Source organism: Gallinula chloropus (assembly GCF_964237585.1).
Source record: "Gallinula chloropus genome assembly, chromosome: 3".
Lineage (NCBI taxonomy): Eukaryota > Metazoa > Chordata > Aves > Gruiformes > Rallidae > Gallinula > Gallinula chloropus.
Window position 1 is genome coordinate 39,141,100 of NC_140087.1, and position 24,635 is coordinate 39,165,734.

Consider the following 24,635-nt stretch of genomic DNA (forward strand, 5'->3'; position numbering starts at 1 on the left):
AAATTTGGGATGAAGGTTTGAACCTGTTTAAAAGTTTCACAGGAACGAAAAGCATCACAGAGCAGTAGTCATGACACAGAATGCAAAGCAAATGATGTGAATTATTTCTCAGATACCATCCTGGTATAGGTGTGCACCCACAGAGAAGCTCTCTGTTTCTAAATAGGTATGCAACAAATAATATCTGTAATTATATTAAGGTGAAATAAATGCAGTATGTTAAAATGATTACTTAGTACTGCAAACAAAAGACCTGTTAAAGCTAAATTGCATTAAGGCCCAAATCCAGCTAAGCACTTAAGCACATGCATAACTTCAAGCAATAAGTATTAATGTCTCTCACATATATAATGTTATGCATATGCTTAAGTGCTTAACTGGACTGTAGCCTAAGTGCACAAAAACAACAAGGACTAAATCTCTGTCCTTAAAGTTTGCACCTTGGCCTAATATACACTTTCATCCTCTTTACATTCATAATTTTCTTTTTATTTACAGAAAAAATATTGAACTTCAATATGGTGTTTGTGAGAATGTACATGTGTGTGCATGCGTGTCTAGTCTAGGCATCCTTTTTAAAGTGCTCCCTATCCTTTCTGATGTAAATATTTTCCTGTTGATCAGATCATCCACATGCTACTGCATTTACTCAGACACCAAAACATTTTTTTATTGGAATATTCCCACCAAAAGGAGTGCACTGGCATTAGTCTCACCATTGCATTTCCAAGCCCTACAGGCTCTAAGAGACCAAAATGACGCCAGCCAGCCCTGATGTGAAACCTGTGCAAGTCCATTAATGGAGCGCTGTGTCTTCAGCAGGGCTTAGAGAATTACTTGCACATAGCGCAGTGCTTAATGAAACAACCTCCCTTCAAATCACATCTGGGTGATGTTCAGCCACTTGGGTGAGCACATGGAAAGAATGCAGGTCTCTTGACCAGTGGTCATGGAGACATAGCAACAGTATGAAATCTTTAACATTAGGAAACCTAGGTACAAGCTTCTAAAATTCTTGAGATGAGAACCATATTCAGGGCTACTATTTGTAGGTGTGACATTTCTGCAAACAAAAGTTGTATGTTACTGAAAATAAACTTAACCAGAGTTGGATTTTATTTTTACCAAACCCATGAAATTATTATTTGCATGGCTTCTTGCTTTGAGTTTTCAAATAATTTTGAAAAATGAAAGTATTGGTAAGTTTCCCCCATTTCTAGAGTTAAATGACACTGTTCCAAAAGTTTCCAACAAAGATGGGTATCTCAAATGACTTTAAATTCCGGTTTAATTTCACTAAGGGATGAACTCTTTAGATGTTTATCTAAAGTTCCTCTGAATGAGTCAGGTCTTCAGGCAACAAGCTTGTAGATGCCACATGGGAGTCTTTCTCATGATCAGTCAGCTTATCTTCCTTGGATGCCCTCTGGAACTGGAAGCGTTTAGTCACCTTTGGTGACTAAATCTCATCTCCCACAGAGGAAGGTCTTAATATGAAAGCAATAACAGCAGGAGAACTGTGTCTCTATGAGCCATTCTATTAGCTATTTAACTTTCTTGTTAAAAATTTATAACCTGTTTCCAAAGAGCATATACATGAAGCATCGTCTTCTTTCCTTTGAGTTGAAAGTCTTGACAGTTAGTAAACAACTTTGTTGTCTTGGTTTCAGCTGAGACAGAGTTAATTCTTTTTCTAGTAGATGGTATAGTTCTGTGTTTGGGATTTAGAATGAGAAGAATGTTGATAACACACTGAGGTTTTTGCTGTTGCTAGGTAGTTGTAGTGCTAACACTACATCGAGGACTTTTCAACTCTCACACCCTGTCAGGTGCACAAGAAGCTGGGAGAGCACATCCAGGACAGATGACCCATACTGGCCATATTCCTGGGATACTCGTGACCATGTAGTGTGAGGCTCTGTATAGAACTGGGGAAGGCAGCTGAGAGGCAGATTGACTGCTCTGAAACAGGCTAGGCATGGGATTTTGTTTACTTTTTCTTTCTTTTTCCTTCTGATGTGGTGAGCAATTGAATTTGTGCCTTACTTGTTTTATTATTAATATTGTTGTTATTGTTGTTGCTTATTATTACTAGTATTATTAATAAGGTTCCCTTTATTATCCTATTAAACTGTCTTTATCTCAACCCACAATTTTTTTACTGCTCTCCTTATCCCCATTACCATTTTTTGAGTGGTAATCCCAATTCTCTTCTTGAATTTCTTTGGCAAAATTCTTCTGTAAATTGAGATACAATTGAAGGGAGCACAATGGGCATAAAGAAGGAAAATACCTCTTTATTAAGGATTTTTTTCCCAATTTTAAGAAAAAACCACCTTTTCTAATTTCTTTTTCTATTGGGGAACAATCTAGAATCAGATAAGGAAAAACACATAAGCTGGTTTCTGTGCAACTCCTTATTGGTATAAAACATGTATTTTATGACAGTATTGGCAAGAAATGGATCTAATTGTATGCTGAAAGGTCAACTTTATTTAGTATTTTAAAACCATGTTTCAGTTTCAAGTGTTCCTGTTCATTTAGTTCTGCTTGTCTTCACTGAAGCATAGAAATCAAATAATCTATTAGAAAAGTCTCCCAGAAATCTTGTCTTTTTTTTTTTTAAGCTGAAGTTTCACTATATTCTTATTTTTCCATTCCTTTTATGATGATTTTATGCTTGTGTCCAAAAGCACCATTGAGAAAAATGTTGCATCTGTTAGATACTCAATCTAAGAGTCTGAATCTGGAAGAGAACTGCGATAATAAATCTACTGAAAGAGACAGATCTTATTTGAGCTTCTTTGTCTTGAGGGCATGACAACAAGAAGTCATGCCAACACTTGTAGAGGATGTTCCTGTCAAAAAGCACATATCTTAACTCCCACCCATGCTGTGTATCTAGATGTTGTGAAATACTAGTACCTTTCATCACAGGCAAGATTCTGACACACATAACTCAAGGGTATGGGAATTAAGAAGAGGGAAAACATAGAAAACAAGAATGAAGAGGTGCATCAGAGGTACTGGAGAAGACCAGATGAAAAAATATTAAAAATTATCGTTTCTATTAAAGAGGATAGCTGAACCACTGGTTAGCTCCCATATATCACCAGTTTATCATGACTGTTCTGTGGCTTGACTTTCAATGCCCTGTTTTTCACTTCATATTTCTAAGCCAAGGTAATTAGAGAGATCACAGATATACTATCACACCTGAACTCTGACACTTAAAAATTGATGTGTAAACAAAACCAAATTTGTATCTACTGAAAGACTGAACAGGGGAGGCATTTTCATAAACCTTGAAAATGTGATAGATTAAGTTTATCTTTCAATGAAGTGTTACAGTTTGGCATTTTTTGTATGAACAATTTTCTCACCAATGACTGTAATAACAATACACTTGTACAAAATCTTTATACCAACTTAATTATTTTAGAATAGAACAGTGTAAACCTTCATAGTTACTCAAACTAAATCAGTAACAAAACGCAAGTACCTCTGTATTTGCAATATAAATAACATCAGATAAACAGGTAAAAATACTGAAAAATCAAATTCCAGACTATAAAGAATAATTTGTAGCTTCTACAGATTAACCAGTAAATACAAATGCTTGAATTTCTTCCTTCAGGTGTTTTAATTAAAGAAAAATGCACAGGAACACTCTTGCTTTAGGGAAAATGAACCTTTCTCATTTTTTGCTGTCCAAGGCAAAGTGCCTTGCTAATTTTCAAACTCCTGCCATTACTTCTAGCACAGATGTACCTCCCTATAATTGCAACCTCCAGCTCCTGGAAAACACTCACATCTTAAACCTTTTCAATCTAATCACAGCAAAGCAGTATCTATTTTTCTCAAGTTTCCAACCAATAGGCCTTATTTTTGAATTATTTTTCCCACTTTAATAGCAACTTGGAAATATGTCCGTCTTGAAAGACCTTGGCCAGAAAGCTTTCCTTGCTTTTATGTCTCTGAGCAGAAACAAGGTACCATTCTTAACTGGCTGCAAAATACAATTTATGTGAGTCCCATCCAAACTTCTGATTGAAATCTTTCCCACTCTCTCCCCCAGAGCTCCCAAAATGTTATTTTTATAAATCAGAACCAAGAAAATGAAAAAAGTAAATTTTCATTGTTTTGGCTTGCATAGCAATTATTTAATTTACATCAATATATAATGACCTTAAATTATTATCCAAGGTAAGCTTGAGAGTACTCATGAGCCTCGGGGTAATCCTTTGCAGTGTGTTGAGGAATACCAAGCAGTGTACATTCAGATTCATGTTCCAGAGTTCTATGCACTGTTCTCTTGGTATTTAATTTTAGATCCACTCTATTCATTTCCATTTAGAGCAATTCTTTTAATCAGCTCTAGCAACTTTAATTATTGTCATTATGATTAATATCTTAAATATCAAGTACTTTTCTTTAGAACTGTAAAAATAAAATCAAACTTCCAGTAAAAGTTCACAACAATATTGAAATGGTGGTATTTTAGAGTGCTGTAGGTTTATTAGAGATACATGATTTCCAGCAATAAGAAAAGACTGAATTCTCGGACTCAGGCAGTTTTTTCCAGTCCTAAATTCCTATATTAGAGACCTTTATATGGCAAAAGCACTGTAACTGATTTGAATATTTAGCCTTAGTATGATTATCAGTCCTTCAAGTAGAGAATCTATAAAAAGTTACTTGCTGAAGAAGGATTTTCTGTCACAATCTTTTGAAATGTTCTTAATAGCTTCCAATTGTTTTCACAGCTTCAGCAAATGTTATATTTATTAAAAGAATTAGAAAAAATTATCCACTGAATTCCTCAAACATATCCTTTTCCATGCTTACATTTGCCTATGCAATTATCTCTTCTGCAAGTATAAGCTGCTTTACATGTACAGCTGAATTTATATCCAGACCAAGAAACAGCCTACTCAAACTGCATGCATAAATAGGTTAAAAAGTCATTTCTCATGTGAAAGTTTAATATCTTTTAGAGGTATTTGACATGTTTTAAGAGGTTGGGTTTTTTCTGTACTTACTGAAATTATTTTGACTGAATTAAGGTAGAAACCAACAGGTCATGTCTAGTCATGGAAGCTCTTATTTACCGGTAGGCTGGCACAAGATGAGAAGCAGCTGACAGTTTCCTTAGCTTCTCAACCCAACACATCTTCCAGATTCTTTTGTTCTTTGAAAACTAGATAACATGTTTCTGATGGGGTTTTCATGTTTTTTCTCTAAATGACTTGGCAGCTATTTTGCCCACTGCAGAGGTCTCATCCAATTTAGTCTACCACAAATGGGCCATTCCCTAGCTCACTGACAAGGACTTGTAGCCAACTGATGTCCTGAAACATGAGAGGAATAATAATTGCTTTACACCTTATATTTATATTTCCTTTTTCTTTCCTTGTTTTCTTCCCTGTTTTTACATGTCTACAGAAGGCAAAAAATAATTTGACTGCTGGTATAAACCTACACAGATGGAAGAACTTGGAAGTAAAAGAAATCAAAACGTTTTCCAGTAATTCAAATGTTGTGCCAACAGCAAGAAGACCTCAAATAATCGTAGAATCATTGAATGCTTAGGGTTGAAAGGGACCTGAAATAACATCAAGTTCCAAGCCCCCTGCTGTGGTCAGGGAATAATCATTGCTCTAGTTCACTCTCCTTATAATCAAAACAGTACTGATACCTCAACTGAAAGAGGATAGATCAGATAGATGATGAAGAAAGAAATGAAACCAAACAAAAATATTAACTAATAAATGATAATTATTTAAATGTAATTGATCTGCAGATGATATATCTCTAAGCTCAATTTTACCATTTTCAAAATTACCAAGAGAATTCGAAACCAAAACATAACACCCATCCTTAAAACTCTTCAACGTTCAATTGATCTCAAAATATATATATCTTTTTTAAAGATAGATTGAAGTAAATTATAATAAATATCAGAAAACAGAAATATTTGATTCAAGTATAAGGCAAAGAAATCAACAAAACCAGTATCTGGTAGTATTGTGGAGATGTTCAGTTTATACACTATAAAATGTACAGCTAGTTCATCACTGAACAAGAACTGTATTGAAGCCAAGTCATAAGCTGTTTGGTTTTTACATGTCACTATGTTATTATTATATTATTACATTTTTTGAGTTTAAGTTTGACATATATGTATATGTGTGTATAGGGAAGACTTATCAACTGCAAAATTATTTCATGACTTCAGTAATGTTTTGCATTACACATGTGGTCTTGAGAAAATACACTAATTGCTTCCTTCTTTAGTAAGTTTCAATAGATTCTGTTGAGTAATGGAACAAAAGTGCTTAGGAAAAAGTGTTGCCCTCAGATTTCCTTGTATTCCATAAGAATTGTATCGTTATGTCAAAAAGTTGGCTCCCACATAATGTCACATTGAACAAAAGGGTGGTGTGGGAAGATGGGGTGAGGCTGGGATTGCTTGCAGAGTTTTGTTTCTTCTCCCTGGGCAGCTGTCCATGGCATTTGTTCACCTGCCGCATGAATGTTGTGAAAGGATGTGATGAGTTAAAAAGTTGCTGACCTCAGAGATGATAATCTGTGCAGCTGTCAGTCTGCTTTCAAGCATATAGTAATCAACAAAGAAGATTTATTTTAGAGACATGATAAGGGTGGGGTTGACTACAGCTTTTTGTTTAAAATGGTCAGAAGATTGCTATGGCAGTGACTAGGGCAACAGCAAAAACAAGAAACAGCCAATACAGTATGTGCATATATTACATATACTACTTCTTTTACATCAGCTGATATGGCAGAGCTACAATTCCCCTAATAGCTTTTCCATTTGGCCTATGGAAACTTCGTCAACCTTAATTTCAGATGGAGTGAACACCCGTTTCAAGGGTTCAATTCAGCTGCCACAAGCAGGCTAGTGCAAAGGAGATTTACAATATGTCCACACTACAAAGACTCCTGGAAACTCACGCTTCTGTCTTTAAGTAAATGGGTACTATTTAAGACTTCGGGCATGATTTTCCATTCAGCAGGTACCTAGTATTTTAACACTTTCTCAAGCACTATAAACATAGTGAGAAACCTGCTGAAGTTCAGACTCTCTATCCCTCATCCCTACTTTTAATCTTTTGTTTCTATATTTATCTATTTTTGATGAAGAAACACAAGTATACATACACTCAGAGAAGGATTCCTAGAGAGTGGCACAGAAAATTTGCCTCCTTAGGTGTTTTTAAAAAGACTTATCATAAAGTTCAACTATAATGACTGATTGTGCTGCTTATCAGATAGTAGTTGATATATTTTTATTTCCTTTTATATAGAGTTCTGGAACCACATCCCTCGAATTTATCTTCATCTAATTGCAAAAAACTATTACCCATTATTTTAACGAGCATTCAGAAAGACTTTTTTTTCCCCAGGGTTTCTCAAAAGAAAAAAAAACCACAACAAAAAAAGAAAGAAATCACACCTAAGTTTTGCAAAGTTCAATTAAGTAAAACATAAGCTGAGAAAATAAGAGTATCAGGACTCAGGTTGTATGGGGCCCTAGGTAACCTTGTGTAGATCCAGGCCTGGAAGTTGGTGGCCCTTCCTGTGGCAGGGAGGTTGGAGCTCTATGATCCTTGGGGTCCCTTCCAACCCAGACCATTCTATGACTCTATGACTCACTGAGGACCAATGCCTTAAAAGTTCAAAAGCCTTTAATTTTCATTTATTCATGTAATGGTCCATACACATTTACCAGAATGGAAGTCTCTTAGCTGTTGATGGGAAAACCTACAAGGGAAGATTTGTGACGAGTACCTCTTCCACCTCATGCACAAGAAAATAACAACACTGGCTTTCCACCAATGAAGCATTTTGCTATGAGAGAGCATAGGGATGGGATTCTCAAACCCATTGAATTCGGGGTACTGAAATCGTGAAGTTCAAAGCCAGTCTGCATTAAGGTTCCGTAAGAAACAACTACTTTCAGGCAGCTAACTTGGGTGTTTCATTGAAATTAGTAAGTATGTAATTTGGAAACATTGCTTGCTTTCATCTGCCTCCCACTCTTAAATGTAACTTTAAACATTTGTGGAAATGGGTCACTGCCTGAAATGTAATAGCTTTGCCAAACGTAGAAGTCAAACAAGAAAGACGGATTAAGTGTAAATTCTTGGGAGCTGGCAAAATTAACTAGAATTCTGTTTAACAACTCAATTCTGAAATTATTAATGACTTGTCCTTGCCAACATTAAAAAAAAGGTTGTAGCTGTGGATTTCTTCTAAGGCCATATATCTTATTAATTTTAATACATTTTCAGTGTAATCAGTCATAATACAATGGAAAACTCATTGAACATAAAATAATCCATAAGGTGCTATACGGATTTCATTTCATAAGGAGGCTGCTTTTTCAAATTAACTGTTCCAAAAGGGTGAAATCATCAGAATCATTAGAATATTGACAAAAAAAAACCCCAAAGCATGTCTTATTTTACAGACATATTAATTTGGTATTAATCCTTGCTCCCACTCAAGTCAACAGTATTGTTGTCGACTTCAGCAAGAGCTTAATCAGTGCTGCAGTTTGGGACAATAAAACATAGTCTCCTAATTTTCCCTACAGAACAGTTCCCTGGACTGACATCCTTGGGCAGAGACAGTTAGCTGTGTAAATAATGCCAGATCTATGTACTACATTTGAACATCCTTAAAAAAAAAAAAAAAAAGAAGTAATTAGTTTTGTAAAGGTGTTGACTGGACTGGAACCCTGGATCTTCAGAAACTCATCACTGTTTTGTTCAGCAATCAGTGTTTTTCAAGGGAGTGTTTTTTGGTGAGTAGTTTTGCACCTTCAATAAATTACTTGAGTGCTGTGAATACCATTAGCTGAGGATCCATGTTTGCCTCTACATATATAAGAAGCCAACTATATCCCAATCTGACATGCGCATTTTTCTGTAATACACAAATGCTTTTATGTTTTCATAAATAAATTAATATTATGCAGATTATTATATGAAAATTAATTTTAGACGTATAGAATCATAGAACTATAGAATAATTTGATTTGGGAGGGACCTTTAAAGGTCATCTGGTCTGATCCACCCTGAAATAATCAGGGACATTCTTAACATGATCAGCTTGTTCAGCACCCTGTTCAGCCTGTTTCTGAATGTTTCCAGAAATGGGCCATCTACCAGCTTTCTGAGAAACCTGTTTCATTGTTTGACCACACTCATTGTAAAAAATTGCTTCCTTATATCTAGTATAAATCTACATTCTTAGTTCAAAACCATTATGCCTTGTCCTATGGCAACACGGTCCTGTGGCCCCTTTAAGTATTGAAAGCACACAGTAAGGTGTCCCAGGAGCCTTCTCTTCTCCAGGCTGAACAAGCCCGACTCTCAGCCTGTCTTCAGAGGAGAGGTGCCCCAGCCCTCTGATCATCTTCATGACCCTTCTCTGGACTTGCTTCAACAGGTCCCTGTTGAACAAACAACAGCAAGGTTCAGCGTTTTGTAAAAGAATTATATTAACATAGAATATTTAGACAAGAAGTAAAAGAGGACAATAATAACGGCAATCTAGGAGAATGATACAGATTTTTTTTCTTATAGCATTATTTCCTATTCATACAAATAATCTCTTAGAAGTGAGGGCTAGTTGAAAGGTAGTATTATTTTATGTTTCAATAGAAAACAAAACTGTCACTGCTAATCCAAATGTATAGAGACTATTTAACTTTATCTAGATATGCACACAAACACACACACTCTGGGCTAAAACCCCAACAAAGCCCAATGCTTTTATCGCGTTATTTCCTCTTCCCTTAGATCTTCCTATTTCTGTTTCATGACAAAAAAGGAAAATGGAGAAAAGGATACATAAGAATTTTTTTTCATCTTACGCTGTGAAAGTAGTGAGCAATTTATACGGAAAAAATTTAAATCTTTGCCTTTTTTTTCCCTCTAAAAAATAAATGTACTTTTCAACCTGATAAGTTCATAAAAAATTATAGAAAACATTTTATAGTATAAGCTTTAAGATTCATTTAAACAGGAAATGTTAAAAAAAATTCAGGGCAGTTTTCCAGTTTATTTCTTACACTGTGATTCAGCAAGACCAGGAGTCTAAGGAAATAACCAATAAAACCTCCCTCAGATGAATGAGACTCAGCAAGTTATAAGTACACGCTTCTATGCTGTTGTTTTGATTGTGCAGGTGAATCTTTTGAGGACAGAAACACTCCCCTTGCTAGCATTTCAGCCAAGTAAAGAGTCGCAGTTGCAGGCAGCCCAACTCATTGCATAATCTACCAAAATTGGGGATCACCAGCTTGAGGAACGACTTGGCTACAATGCACACATGATGGAGCATGAGCATGCCTCCTGAGAATCCCATGGGTTGTGGATGTCCAAATTACCCAGAAGCCCCAAAAGGTCCCCATCCACCCCTTTCCTGGGAGGTCATGTCTTGAGGAGGTCCCCAGCACATGAATGCCACACTTTTTGCAAGCACTTAGCAATTCTAACTCATCCCAAGTTTTCACCTCTACCCTGGAGGTTCTGGAGCACTACACGACACTGCAAGTCACCTTTATGGGATTTTCTAGTGTTTGAAGCAGAAAATTAGGGTAGCAATTTGTCCTCACACCCAGGCGCGATATGCAACTGGGTGCAATAACAGAAGACTTCATTCCACGCTGTTTCTGATCCTAAAACACTGCCTGCCTTTCTATAGATAAAAAGTCCAATGCAGGCCACAGAAGTTTACAATTTTTTAACATTTTTTTTCTTTTGTGTGCACCACTTTTTAGGACAGAAATTCCTATAGGCATCTGCTCCTTCACACATGGATCCTGCTTAGCAAATTAAATCATTTTTATTTTATCAAGTGAATGGGTTGCACAAACCATTTGGTTAAAAAGTGAAGTTTTTCTAGGCAAGGGAAAGTGTTGATATATGGAGAAGTGAAGTTATTTTACAAAAATGTTTCTCCCTCAATTATACTCAACATGCTATTACTACATGCATATAAAGAGTAAGTTCCTATTCACTAATCCACTGCACTCTCCTAGAGAATCACAGGACAATTTGGGTTTAAAGGACCCCTTGGAGGTGTCTATTCCAACCTTCTGCTTGAGATTTTTAATGTTTCACAATCAGATCAGGTTGTTAGCTCTTGAAAATCTTCAAGAAAATTTGGAGATTTCACAATCTTTCTGGGCCCCTGTTTCAGATTCGACTGTTCCCACTGTGGAAAATGCTTTCCATACATCTATTCTGAATTTCTCTTGCTCTAGCTTGGGACTGTTGCCCCTTATCCTTTTAATGCACAACTCTGAGAGGTATCTGGTTCTTTCTTCTTTTATACCTTCCTTCAGGTAGGACCATCACACAACATCACAGCTTGTGTGAGTCAGCTCCTGTTCATCATTTGTCTTCACCTTTCACCATCCCAATGGTCCTTTTCCTTCTACTCAGTTTCTTGTTCTTTCATGCCTGTCTCTTACCTCATTGATTACTTTGTACTGCCTCATTTCAATTCCAACACACATTTCCAATAAATACAGGGGAAACTTCAGGCTGAAGCAAAATCAATCAAAAGGTTTTTTTCACTGGTTTGTCATCTTGTAGCAATTTTGATACCTGATTCACTGTAGAGATAGAGATTCTGCTAATAGTGGAAATAACATTAGTCATTCACAGTCATAAATTAAAAAGAACTTGTAAAAGGTGTGAAAATACTTGAACAAAAAAATTCAAGGTAATCATAATGATGGAAAATAATACACATTCACAAATTCAACATTAACTTTCTGTCTTCTTCCCCTTCTAAAAGCACCATGGTAACTGCAGAAAACCAGATTTTGTGATTTCAAGACTATAGGAATGTTCGATACTTAAAAATCAAATTTTCAACCAATACAGGTCTCTCTCTTGTCAGTGAGATGTCAATGAACACAGTCTTTTCTAGAAATAGTCTGTAATAATTATTCTGTTCCTAATTATATGTAAAAGCAGCATTTATGAAGGCTTTGTGTTGCTCATTGACTCTTTACTTCAGCTTTGTACTTTATGTGAAATTTAATCAGGTATCTCTATCAAGCTTTTACCTAGTGCTTCCTAAAAAAATACACTGGAAGAGGATTTCAAGGCTGTACAACTTACTGACAAGATTTTTTTCCTTCATAAACAAGTTTTCACTAGAAACAAATATGCTAAAATCTCATTTAAATATTTTTTATTTCACATTTTTGCTTGCAAGAAAATTTCCCAAAATACATCCATAACTAGAGTCCCTAAAAGGAAAAGGGGTTTTCTTATTGGGTAGCTTATACAGAACTTAGACATAGCACATTTTGGTTTTTGAGATAGATGAACCTTACATACCTAGAAACATTAGAAAACTCCACAAAATTCTCAGAAATAAGGTGGATTATGTATCATTTAAATTCTAACTTGATTTCAAAATAGTGCAAATTATGTACAGATTTCAAAGGGTTTTTTTAAGAGAATTGTTTCTCTGTATGGCCTTGTCTTCAGCTAAAGAAACTTGAAAACTTAGAATGTATCTCTTTTAATTATTATTTTTCAAAAATATAAAAGTTAAAAAACAAAAATTATCTTTTCTCCTTTTGTATCTAAATGGCAATGAAAGGTACCCACATTATACATTTCAGAAACTGACCTTAAGTGTCCATCTAAAGATCAGATTTTAACCCACTAAAGCAGTACAAAATGTAAATATTATGGTCCTATATTCTCCTAGAGTGGCTGCATGTTAGTTCTCTAATGTTCACTCATTAAAATTTAAGTAGTTATAAATGTCACTACAAATTCCAAAATTGTTCATTTTACCTCTGAGTTACATACAATTTGGTTGACATTTGATACAAAACTGCCTACAGAACAGCTTTGAGCAAAGACCTTAACACATAGGGTTGCATTTTCTCAAAATAACACTTCCAACTATTTGACGTATCACTTTCATCAGATACATTACAGATGGATTTGTTATCTGAACTTCTGTCGGAGGCACTTTTGAACTTTACACATCTGTTGTCTAGTTCATCCAACAAGTGAAGGTGAATAGATCCGCTACCTGGTTAGGTAGTGTCTGTGTATTTTAAAAATTCTCACCAAAACATTGTTCAGTTAAACATCCAGGGTTGAACTGGCCTCGCACCTCATAAAAATTGAATTGGAAGGAGAGAGATTTCAATCCCAATCTTGGTATTTTTCTCAGGCTGGGAAGAGTAGGGAGAACACACACTCAGCTCCAGGAAAAAAAAAAAAAAATAAATCAACACACATCTCAACTCCTGCTTGCAGCTCTGGTTTTCTCCAAGTGTGCCACCTCCCACATGAGGCGTGCTTGGGCCTCCTCATACCTCATACACGAGGTATGCTTGGGCCACTGCAAATGCATCTTCAGCTTGTGTGACTGGTAACAAAGGGGTTTGTTCCTTTGTTTCTCAGCAAGAAGCCATTGAATTTTCCTCCTCAAGACTGAAATCCAAAAAGCATCGTGCTGAGCAGCTGTGAATTAACGGTAGCACTGGGTCCAGATTACAGACCAAGGCGCTATGAGGGTTTATGAAGGGTCTGTAAGTGCCATGAAAGTCAGTATTAGTCACTGGATATACTGGCTAATGGTCAGAGTAAAAGGTTATTGTGGGTCTATGGCCTATAAGGCTTACTCAGCATCCCCCACACTGAGTGTCATTATTTGTATGACTGCTGTATCCTGCAACCATTAACACTGGCCCGTGTGCAGGATGCTGTACAAACACAGACTCAAGATGCATCTTGCCATAAAAAGTTCCTTCCTAGGGAAAGTCACAGAGAAAGAGGGACACTCATAAATTCCAGACAGTCAAGAAACCAGGAAATTATATTCCTCAGCACATTATGACAATGCTCTCATCTCCTAAACCGCTGCCAGTTCTGGGAGATGTAGCATAGAAAGGTCTTGTCCTTACACAAGTACAGCCATAATCTGTGAGGTAAGAAAGTGTCTCCTGACCAACTAACTCCACAGCAAGTTCTTAGACTGTGGCAGCTGGTGTTAACTGAAATGCTAAATCTCCCCAAATACCTCAGTAAATATGGCCCCCACTCCTTTTCAGTCAATGTGTATACCTCATTTTAAAGTAGCAGTTGCTAAACCAAAACATTCCTCCTTGGTCAGCAGCACACCCTGCATACACTTTGACCCTGGCCCAAGCAAGGGCAAGGGCATGCACTTGAATTCAGCATGCACTTGGACTCAGCACAAACAAAGTACCTGTCTGCTTTCAATTCAGCATGGGGCACAGCCACAAACACGCAGCAGCTTCCAGAGGCACTGCTCTAAGGCACGAAATCCACTTGAAACAGAGAGGGAAGAACAGCAATGGAACAAGGCTTCTCACTTGTTTCTTCTTTCTGGCAGCAGAGACAAAAAAATGCAACAGCAAAAATAGGGGGTTTGCTGACCTCAGGTTTTGTTTACAAATAGTGCTCCAAGCAGATGGATTCAGTCACACAGGTCTAAATCAGTTGCAGTTTGTATAAAATTCTTTAACACCAGTCATAGGCTGCGAAACAGGTGAACACACAAACACACACAACAAAAAAAAGAAGATATAGGGAAAAACAGGAAATAGAGATGGCATTGGTTCCTCCCTCTCCACCCCTTCACATTTTGTCATAAAAAGATTTTTAAACATTTAACCAAGTTGTCTGTTAAACAGTGGAACATATTTATGCTTTAGGTAATTTGTTCCACATGCTCAACACTATTTACTTTAAAATCTTTGCATGCACTCTCTCCTTGTTTTCAATTTCATTCTTTTAAAATTATACGCTCCTTTTTCCTTGTCTGGAATAAGTTCATCCTATTCCCCTTCAGAACACCAATACCTCTTGCCTTTTTTTCTCCCTTCTTTCAATTTCACTGTCTTCTCTGTAATGTATTCTTTTGTCTTGCAGATCAAGTTCCTCTTTCTTCCCCCAAGTTTAAAAGAAAGGTTAATTCCATTTTTCTCAACTCAGCTTTCTCAAAATTCAAAAACATGTAAAAATCCCAGGAGTCTTTTCCCCTCCATTACAGTGGGGGTCATAGTGATGGAAAAGCCTCCTGGCAAGAAGAGCTGGCTGGTGCCCATACAAGTTAAGTGCACATCTATCTGTATCCATGCAGCCAGGGCTGCCCAAGGACTCACCTTAAGAGTTTGGATTTACACTGAAGCGCTCCTCTGCACAGACAGAAACCCCACTCCTGTCAACGGAGGATGCAACAAGAACAGTTCTGAGCTGTCAATAATTTACAGATGCCTGACCCCAAAATCAGACAGACTAAAATATGGTTTTGCCTGACAATGATGAACAGATTCCTTCTCATATCTCCATTTTTGCTGCTGTTTTTAAAAGCATCACTTCTGCCCTACTGTCAGAGATGAGGAGAGAAGGGAAGAGGGTGCTGCTTCCTCGTCCAGGCATGGTTAGGACAATTTATTTTACAGTACAACCTGGGAGCACAGCTTGCTGTGTGTCCTATGTAAAAACTGGTTATGCCAAACTGAATTGAATCTCAGCCTTCAGAAAAACCTGAAGAACCTTATTAAAATCAGCACTTTCCCCCACCCCTCAATTTCTTGCTTTTCATGCAGTAAAAGTTAGAATCCCACTAAACATCCTTCACAGAATCGTTGGGGAATATTTCTTGTGCTCTTGGTGACTCGAACTGTAAAAGTGCACTAAATTGAAACCAACAAAGGAAATCTGTGACACAATCAAGCCCAGCTTTTCCATGAGGCACTTGGCAGTTCATGTCTTCAAAGTCTTCCCTTTCTATTTTGTTTCAGTAAGAAAACTTGAAGAAGAGAGTAAGTCAAGATAAAATTTGCACACATAGTTCTTCTATGCTTATTGTCTTTGCATTCAGGACCAATCCTATTTATAATGATGCCAAATACCACCAAGCTTAGATAGTGTCACCCGTGCATTCTATCCCCACAACTCTTTGACTCGATTTCTAATTTGATACCTGTTCCAGAAGTCACCTTGAGGTGTCATTCATAATTGCAGAAGGAGAAGAAAATAACAGAAAAGTCATGCAGATTGATGGAGAGGATCCCTTAAATATAGGTCTGGAAACACAGGTGTGAAAATGGCTTGTGGTTAGTCTGTGGATAAATATAGTGCCAGCGTGTAAAATACTGCATGATCTCTTCTGGAAAAGCCAGTAATTTATTGGCTTCAAAAGTAACAACAGCCTTTGTAGTACTGGATAGGACCAAAACAAAAAACCCCACCAAAACCAACTCGATAGGTATTGCTCAAATGCCTTAAAAAAGTTAGGTCAGAGCAGCAGCAAAAATGTAAGGCGAAGTTCATTTAAGTTCAGTAGAACTTACACCAGCTAGGATTTCTGTACTTCTGACAAACATCTAAACTGTCACCTTCAGCTGGCTTTTAAATAAGTAAATATCCCTTTCCAGCAGAAAAATTTTATTGCAGGCCATCAGCTGCCAGCTACTCACTCTTGCTCCAGGATGACTGAGTGACTGTTACATGTGACTGATAGTTGCAAATTACATCAAAAGTGATACAATTCTGGCATGCAAACTCTTTTGTTACTGAGCTCAAGCATGCCAAAATTTTCCCAGTAATCTCAGTTCAGTTCCCAGCAGTACTACAAAAATGTTCATTAAGACTTATCATGGCAGATTGGATGTGACACTCTAGTAGGCAGGTTTGCCAAGAAGGCTGGAGGTGTAATGGTCAGTCTAAATGAATTTTCTTTTCCCTTCCTAGAACAAGAACAACTGAGGAAATAGTATCAAATTCATTACCACCAGAATCCTACCATAATCAGTTCTGAAACTTTAAAAGCAGAACCAAACACAGTCTTACTGAATAATAAGTTAAAAAACCCCATGTGCCACTTGAGAAGAGACACCAAACTATTTGCGGTATAAATGAAAAATCAGGTTAAATGCTGATTTGGCTTGAAAGGGACCTCCAAACCCATCTAGTCCCAATCCCCTGCCATGGGCAGGGACACCCTCCACTAGTCCAGGTTGCCCAAAGACCCATCCAACCTGGCTTTGAACACTGCCAGGGAAGGGGCAGCCACAGCTTCTCTGGGCAAATGGTGCCAGTATCTCACTACACCCAGAGTAAAGAATGTCATCCTAATAACTAATCTAAATGTACTTCTTTCACTTTTAAGCCATTACCCTTTGTCCTGTCACTCCATGCCCTTGCAAACAGCCGCTCCCTGGCTTTTCTCTTGGCCCTTTCAGATTCTTGGAGGCCACTCTAAGTTCTCCCCAGAGCCTTCTCTTCTCCAGGCTGAACAAACCCAACTCTCTCAGCCTGTCTTCATAGGAGAGGTGTTGCAGCTCCCTGATCATCATTGTGGTCTTCTCTGGACCCTCTCCAACAGCTCTATGTCCTTATTCTGCTGGGACGCCAGAGCTGGACACAGTGCTCCAAGTGGGGTCTTGCAAGAGCAGAGTAGAGGGGCAGAATCACCTCCCTTGACCAGCTAGTCATGCTACTTTTGATGCATCTCAGGGTGTGGTTGGCTCTCTGGGCTGCGAGCGCACATTGCCACACATTTCTAGTTGTCAGTGTGATTTCAGAAGTTCTATCAATGTGTGGTAAGTTGAATAAAGAATTTAAGAAATTACAGCAATATGATTTAATTATTGTCATGTCTATATATATTAAAAATACATTTAGAAATGTGGTCTATGTTATTTACCAGGTATGATTAAAAGAAGCTCACAGCAAAAGGAATTTCAGTGACCTTGGAAAGCCTGAAAACATGTGAATTTAATTACTTAAACTCTTCAGAATTTTAACATTTTTGTCCATGTAGAGGTAAATTTTGTCCAGACTATGCAACTGATGCCAGATTTCTCCAAAATTTGTAGTCTCAAAATTTAGTTTCTTTGCATAGTTCTTCGACGTTAACATAATAGAAGCAAATCTATAAACACTTCACTGTGGACATCTGAAGTGAAATTAATGTCTATGGCTGATTTCTACAATGAAATCCATCTTGTTCTGAGAGAAAAAAAATAGACACTATGTTCATTGATGCAAATATTGTTAAATATGGGCTACAGTGGCTTGAGAGAAAAAATAACTAATCTAGAAAGAAACATTGTCTAGACCAATATGTGACTAACAGCACCTAAACCTGCACAACACAGACATAACTGTAAGGTACGATGAGTTTCAGAGAAGGCTCAAAGCTCACTGAGGGAAAAAAAGGGAGTGAATTTTATTCAAACTTGGTAGATGAATTTTTTTATGTTTACACTTCATTTTTCCTTTTTTGAGGTTGCTATGTGAGTGATTGATAGTTTGCAGCTTTTAAACTTTCATGCCTATATTGTTACTAATTAAGGGGAATGGGACTACAGGAGGACTTGCACATCAAGAGTGGGGAAAGAACACAAGATAAAACCAGAAATGCTTCTTTTGGAAGAATTAGATAATGAGAAAGGATGTCTCTTTGTCATTAGCCACTTTCAGAATCTCTCTGGTGAGCACGTGCTGCTTCTCCATACTCTTGTACTTCATCTGTGCTCCTTGTTCCTTCCTGTTCAGTTGGGGGCTTTTTGGCAGTGAATATGTGGTTGAATCTCTTCTGCAGAAAATAAACCTTAAATATTTTTAGAGACAAGTAATACATAGCATGGCTATATCATCTAGTGGACAACAGTACAAAACCCACTGGGAAGTTCCATTCTGAGATGGGCTGCCTTCTGTAGCTCAGAAGAAAACATTCCAGGAATAGTTGCTGGATCCAAGAGGAGTCCTGGAAGGGCCTTTTAGCATCAGGCTGGCACTCAACTGACACAGCTACAGGGTTTACGGGTCAGCTCAGTTCTCAGTCTGTGGTGATGTCACAATGAGAATTTCTCTGGCAAGGGCAGAGAAATGAAAGCAGAGGAAGAAGACTTAACTTGTGGACATTTGAAAAGCAAGAGCTCACTGAGACAGAATTTTCCCAAGCAGAACCTGCTGCAGAGAGCAGCATGTGGTCCATGTGAATAGACAACTTGTTCTCCTGACTTAGGAAGGTGCGCAGCAGCTGAACAGCTTATGTTATCATTCAGTGAACTGATTTTATATCAAAAACATTTTCAAATGTATCATAGTATCTAAATTTTGACTAGAAATACTTTAAGTAGATCATATAAAAATGCAGCTATTCGCTTTATAAAAAAATAACTTCTGACCTTAATCTTTCAATTATAATAGGCTTAGGACCTCTCTGTGGTTCTATTGGAGTGTGAGAGGGTGCCCACATATTATATTTACCAGTTTGAGGGCAGAATTACCAAAAATCATTGTTATATGATAAGAGTTTATATTTACAAGTATCACATCATTATAAAAATCATAATACAGAAGGGAGATCCTGTTGGTTTTCTTGATGTGAAAAGGATGATTTTTGCAGCCAGAAAAAGGATAGCTGTTAAAGTTATCAAAATAAATATTTGCAAAGTCACATTCGCTATAATGCTTCAGCATGGCCTGTTACAATAAAAAATTAAACAAAATCCAAATGAACCAAAGATAAGCCTCCTGAAACTGGCAAACCCCCCCAATTTTGGTGTAATTTCAAAAAGCTCCAAGATCAAAGGAATGGAAAAATAAGCACATAAAGGAGATACTGAACTACTAATTCTCCTCTTTTTTTCCTAATCTTTCTGTCAGTTCAGCATTTGAATTGGACAGAAGTATTAGTATTAACTCAGTGTTTATATTGGATTAGAACATTCCTGACTTTTACAGTGTCCAAGGTAAATATTTTAAACGGGCCCTTATCAGAATCAATTTTCTTGATGGCATTACTATTTGTACATTTTTCTTTCACTGGCCAAAATGCATCTGATTACCTCAAATCCATCCAGGGAGGAACAAACCATTCTTTAAATGTGTATCAAGGTAAATACTACCTTTCTGAGGGCATTTAAGCCTAATTTCCTGTGCCTGAAAGGTAACATAAATCTGAAGGAACTCCAGGTTTAACTGACTGAGTGTGGGGAAGAGTCAGACCTTTTTATTCGGTTTCATTGCACTTGTGAGAGTGCATCGGATTTTGTCATGGATTAGTTTCATGTGACTATGTTTACGCATAAAAAGAGTCATGGAAAAGGCCAAGGATCTCTTGCTAAACACATCTTAATACTGCACTGAACAACATTAAGGTTTGCTTTCTGTGTTCTCAGTAACAATGTGCAGAACGCAGTAGAAGTGTTGCCTGAAAAAATGATAAAAGTCTGATTTCCATTAATCTAACTGACCTCATGGAGGCTTGTGACAGGGGAGCAGACTCTCTGGTGTCCAGGAATGAGGCTTTATGTCTTATCTGAAAGGCTGTGTTGTCTTCCTTTTCCATAGCATATGGGATATTTGGCAAAAACTCTCTTTTGCTAAGGCCCCAGAGGGGGAGCATTTAAAGCAGCTCACAAACCTGCAGTTGATCTCCTTAACCAGAGCCTTTGAGAGCCTGAAAGATGTTGTTTGGAAATGTTTCACCAAGCAAAGGTAAGAATCTTTCAGGTTCTCTATGTCCACAGGATGCAGACTGCATGATGTAATCCAGATGTAACTCAAACCGGCACTTTTATATGGAAAGCCTTTTTTTTCCTCCTGACATAAAGGAAAAATAATTCCCAGAGAAATCTGTGAATTATTTAGTAGTTTCATTCCATGCATTTATTTTTTTTTCCATTAACCAGTCTGAATTTTATTGTACTCATACAGTTAGGAAATGCAATTCTTTTAGCTACAGAGGTGACCTCAGTAAATAATATTAATGAAGATCCACTCTTGGCACTCAGACAAAAGCACAGAAGTGGGAGAAGACAAGGGAAGAAACACTTTTTCTCCCAATCTACAGGTCCCATGTATGTTTTGGGAAGCCAGTGTCCCTTTTTATTCAAGAGACACCAGTGGATTTTACCCTTTCATGATTTAGGACCTATGCTGGAAAATTTGCCTCATGTCCACCCCAAATACTTAACATCTGGAAAGCAAATAAAGGCAATGCAAAATATGTTTATACTAACTTTTTTAAGCTGATGTAGTATTTCCAACAGAAAGATCCCTCAGTAATCAGGGATTTGAATTTACCAAGATCTTCTCATAAAGTGCAAGGTACTACTTCTGTCCTAGGATAGTGTATCACAATTATTTTGATTTAAACAACTTATAGAGACTCTTGTCAATATTTTTCCCCCACTAAATTCATTAATTACTATTGTGCTATTCTGCAGCCTCAAGGAAGATGAGATTTCAGCGGGCTACATTACAGTTTGATAGGGGCTGTCCAAAGAATCTTGTTAAAGAATGGGTATTCCTCTCCTTTATTATAAATAACTGCTGATGTCAATTGTCACGGGTAATTTTTGTTGTTGTCATCAGTGAACAACACTGTGCACCATGTAAAAAATATTCATAGACTCAGAAATACTTTTACAGTCCAGAGCTTATGCTTGGGTAGTTTTACCTCATGTCAATCACATCTCCCCCACACCTGGGTTGTTAGATTGGAACAAATCATTAAATAATCAGGGTAGATACTGCCAACATTGTACTTCCTATTTTTGCAAAGCAGAGAAAGACAGAAACCTATGTTAATTCTAGTACAGCAGGAGTTCCTTACTTGTAACTGCAGGAATACATGCAGTCCAATAACATAGGCGTGGAGATTGATGAGTAGATACGAAGAACAAAAAGTGTTACACAACTAGCTGCAAACTGTCCTTTTTCTCCATACAAGGAACTAATAGACTCTTCATGACCTTACCCATCATTTTGTAAAACAAAAAAAAGCAAAGTCTGATGTATTCTAGAGTAAAAGTGGAGAAAACGGGTGTTACGCTACTTATTCCTTTTCTGATCAAAACTCTCCTTTACCATGGTACATGAGATGGAATCACTTTAATGTGTATTTGATTTAGATGTGGGCATGCCTGTAATATAGCTGTAGGCACCAAACTTGAAAAGTGTAAGCTGCCAGAAATTTAACATTAAATTCAGAGAGAGAATGAATCTCTTTTCATAGACTGATGGATAGGTAGAGGGAACAGTTGAGTTCTCTGGCTGAGAATCACTGGTTTATGCAGATGTATCATACTACTGGTTCATTAGAAGCTACTTGGTTTTATATAGCACTGTATGTAAAGTGCACACTGACATAGAGGGTTGACTTACAGCACTTGATTTTTTATTTTTACACCCAAATTTTTGACACACTGTAAGGGCCTTAGGAGTTCAAATATGCATTACATGGAAAGAATAGTGTATGTCTAATACCTCCTTAAGGCAGACAGATACAAGTTTAGTATCCTCACATGCTAAAAACTCTTTGAATTTCTAAGCTGTATTCCCATTGACTAGTTCTTTTTTTCTTTTTACAGGCTATGTCATTAGATGGGAGAAAAAAGCACTAGTTGACAGCGATGTCTGTTTTCAAAAGAAGCATAGAGAAATTCTGTCTTCATTTGTACTAGTACAGAGCTAACAAGAGAAGTATTCATGGAGCTACAGCTTGGCTATGTTCCCATGACTTTTTTATTCTTCTATTGTAGAAACACTTTTATTTTCAAGTCTTCTGTCAGTCTAAAGAATAACCAATCAGTGGCCTATGAGATGTTGATTTTTTAGTCTTAGTTGTTTCCTATATGAAATGATTCAATGTCACAAAGAAATAATCCTACCTTTGATACTATTGGCCAAAAACAATAATGTTGGATTTTATGTTGATAAACGGATATGAAAAAATAGACACTAAGTCAATTCACTGGTTGCATCCTAGAAGGACTAAAGGTGTATTGGGAGAGAAATATGATGAGACTTGCAAAGCTGCTGGCCTTCCTCAGTCTTTTCTGAGGCTAGGTAATGCATTTCAGCCATAAAGCCAGCGCTTTTTCTGGAGCACCAACTAAACTTCATAAAAATCTCCTTCTGACTAATGTCATTTCAGTGGTAGTATTATCCTCAGACTAGACCATGAATGGAGACAAGACAAGCATTATAATACCATTTATCAGAAAGATATTGTAGCTGGAAAATTGTGCAAACTTTCAGGCACATGAGGCTTGCTTAGCCTTAATCCATGGCTGAACACCTGCCTGCCCATGGGAAGTGGTGAATGGATTCCTTAGGTGGCTTTGCTTGTTCGGGTGGGCTGAGAGGATGGGCAGTTTTGGGGATCTAGCACCACAGCTGGAGGGTCTCATGCAGGATCCATTTTGAATGGAGACACATTGGGTTTTATTATTAACATATATTATTTTTATTATTATTTTACTTTTTTTTCCTGTGTCCTATTGAACTGTTTTTACCTCAGCCTACGTGTTTTCTCTCTCACAATTCCAATTCTCTCCACCCATCCTGCCAGGAAAGCGTGGTACTTAATTTTCTGGCAGGGGGTAAACCACAACAATCATTTAGTTATTTTAGCAAAGATCTTTATAATTACAGAACTTTATTACACAATTAATTTGTTTTCTCTTCTGAAGAAAAGATAGTCACTGTACTAAAGGGGTCGCACTGCCAAATTATTCTTTTATTATGAAATAGAAAACACTTTTGCATATGAAAAGCATTTTCTGCTTTCTTTCCAGAGGCTTGGATACTCATTCACAATATTTTGCTCAACATCCAAACTTGAATTTCAGTTACAAGGAGAAAGTAACTTAATTTTTTGCATAGTCTTGTGAATGCTAAGCAGCTAATACCAGTGCAGCTGTTTCAAACAAACGAGCAAAAATATTGCAGAATTATCCATATAATAATTATCAGATTATTTTAAAGACAGGAATTTGCTATCCAGAAGTACTCAGAGAGCATGTCAAATGACAGACTGTAAAAAAGACCCAACAAACTGATATATATGCTACAAGCCACATCCAAACCTAACCATATTCAACTCTAGTTTTAAAAAAGACACATCTAAAAAGCCCTATTTTCTTTAAGGAAACTGCAATAACTCTTTACAACTATAAAAAATCATTTAGATATGATCAGAGCTAGGAGAAAACTGTGGAAAAGTCTGGAAGTGAGTCTAGAATATTTCTAGTGAGATTTCTTTCCACTTTTTCTTCATATGGGTGGTGGAAAATGGAAGCTTGTTCCTTCTGTTACTGTTGAAATTGTGTCAACAGTGATGTCTGGAAAAAGCTGATTGGTTGAGGAAAATTTATGAGCTGAAGAGTCCTAGTAGAGCTACTGAGGTAGCATGGAACTTGTACTATGTCTGATTTTTATCACATCTATTTAAGGTTTTCAAAGGCAGATGTTCAGGTTTTTTATATAAAGGGACTAGTACCATGCCAGTAAATTTAGACAGGATATCCCAGAAACGTTTCATTCTTCTTTCAGTCAATAAGGCTAATACCATACAATTCAAAGGGAGCTGACTCAACTTCTGCAGGATGTTGTATTTTTGCAATGTAGAAAAAGTGACACATTGCAAAAACAATGTATATAACATTGTATAACATGTTATATAACTCAGTGTTATATACACATTGCTTTTAATTTTTTTTTTTGTTTGTTTAAGAAAGAGTATAATCTAATGTGACAAAGTCTTTTTAGACATCTATCGAGGTACTT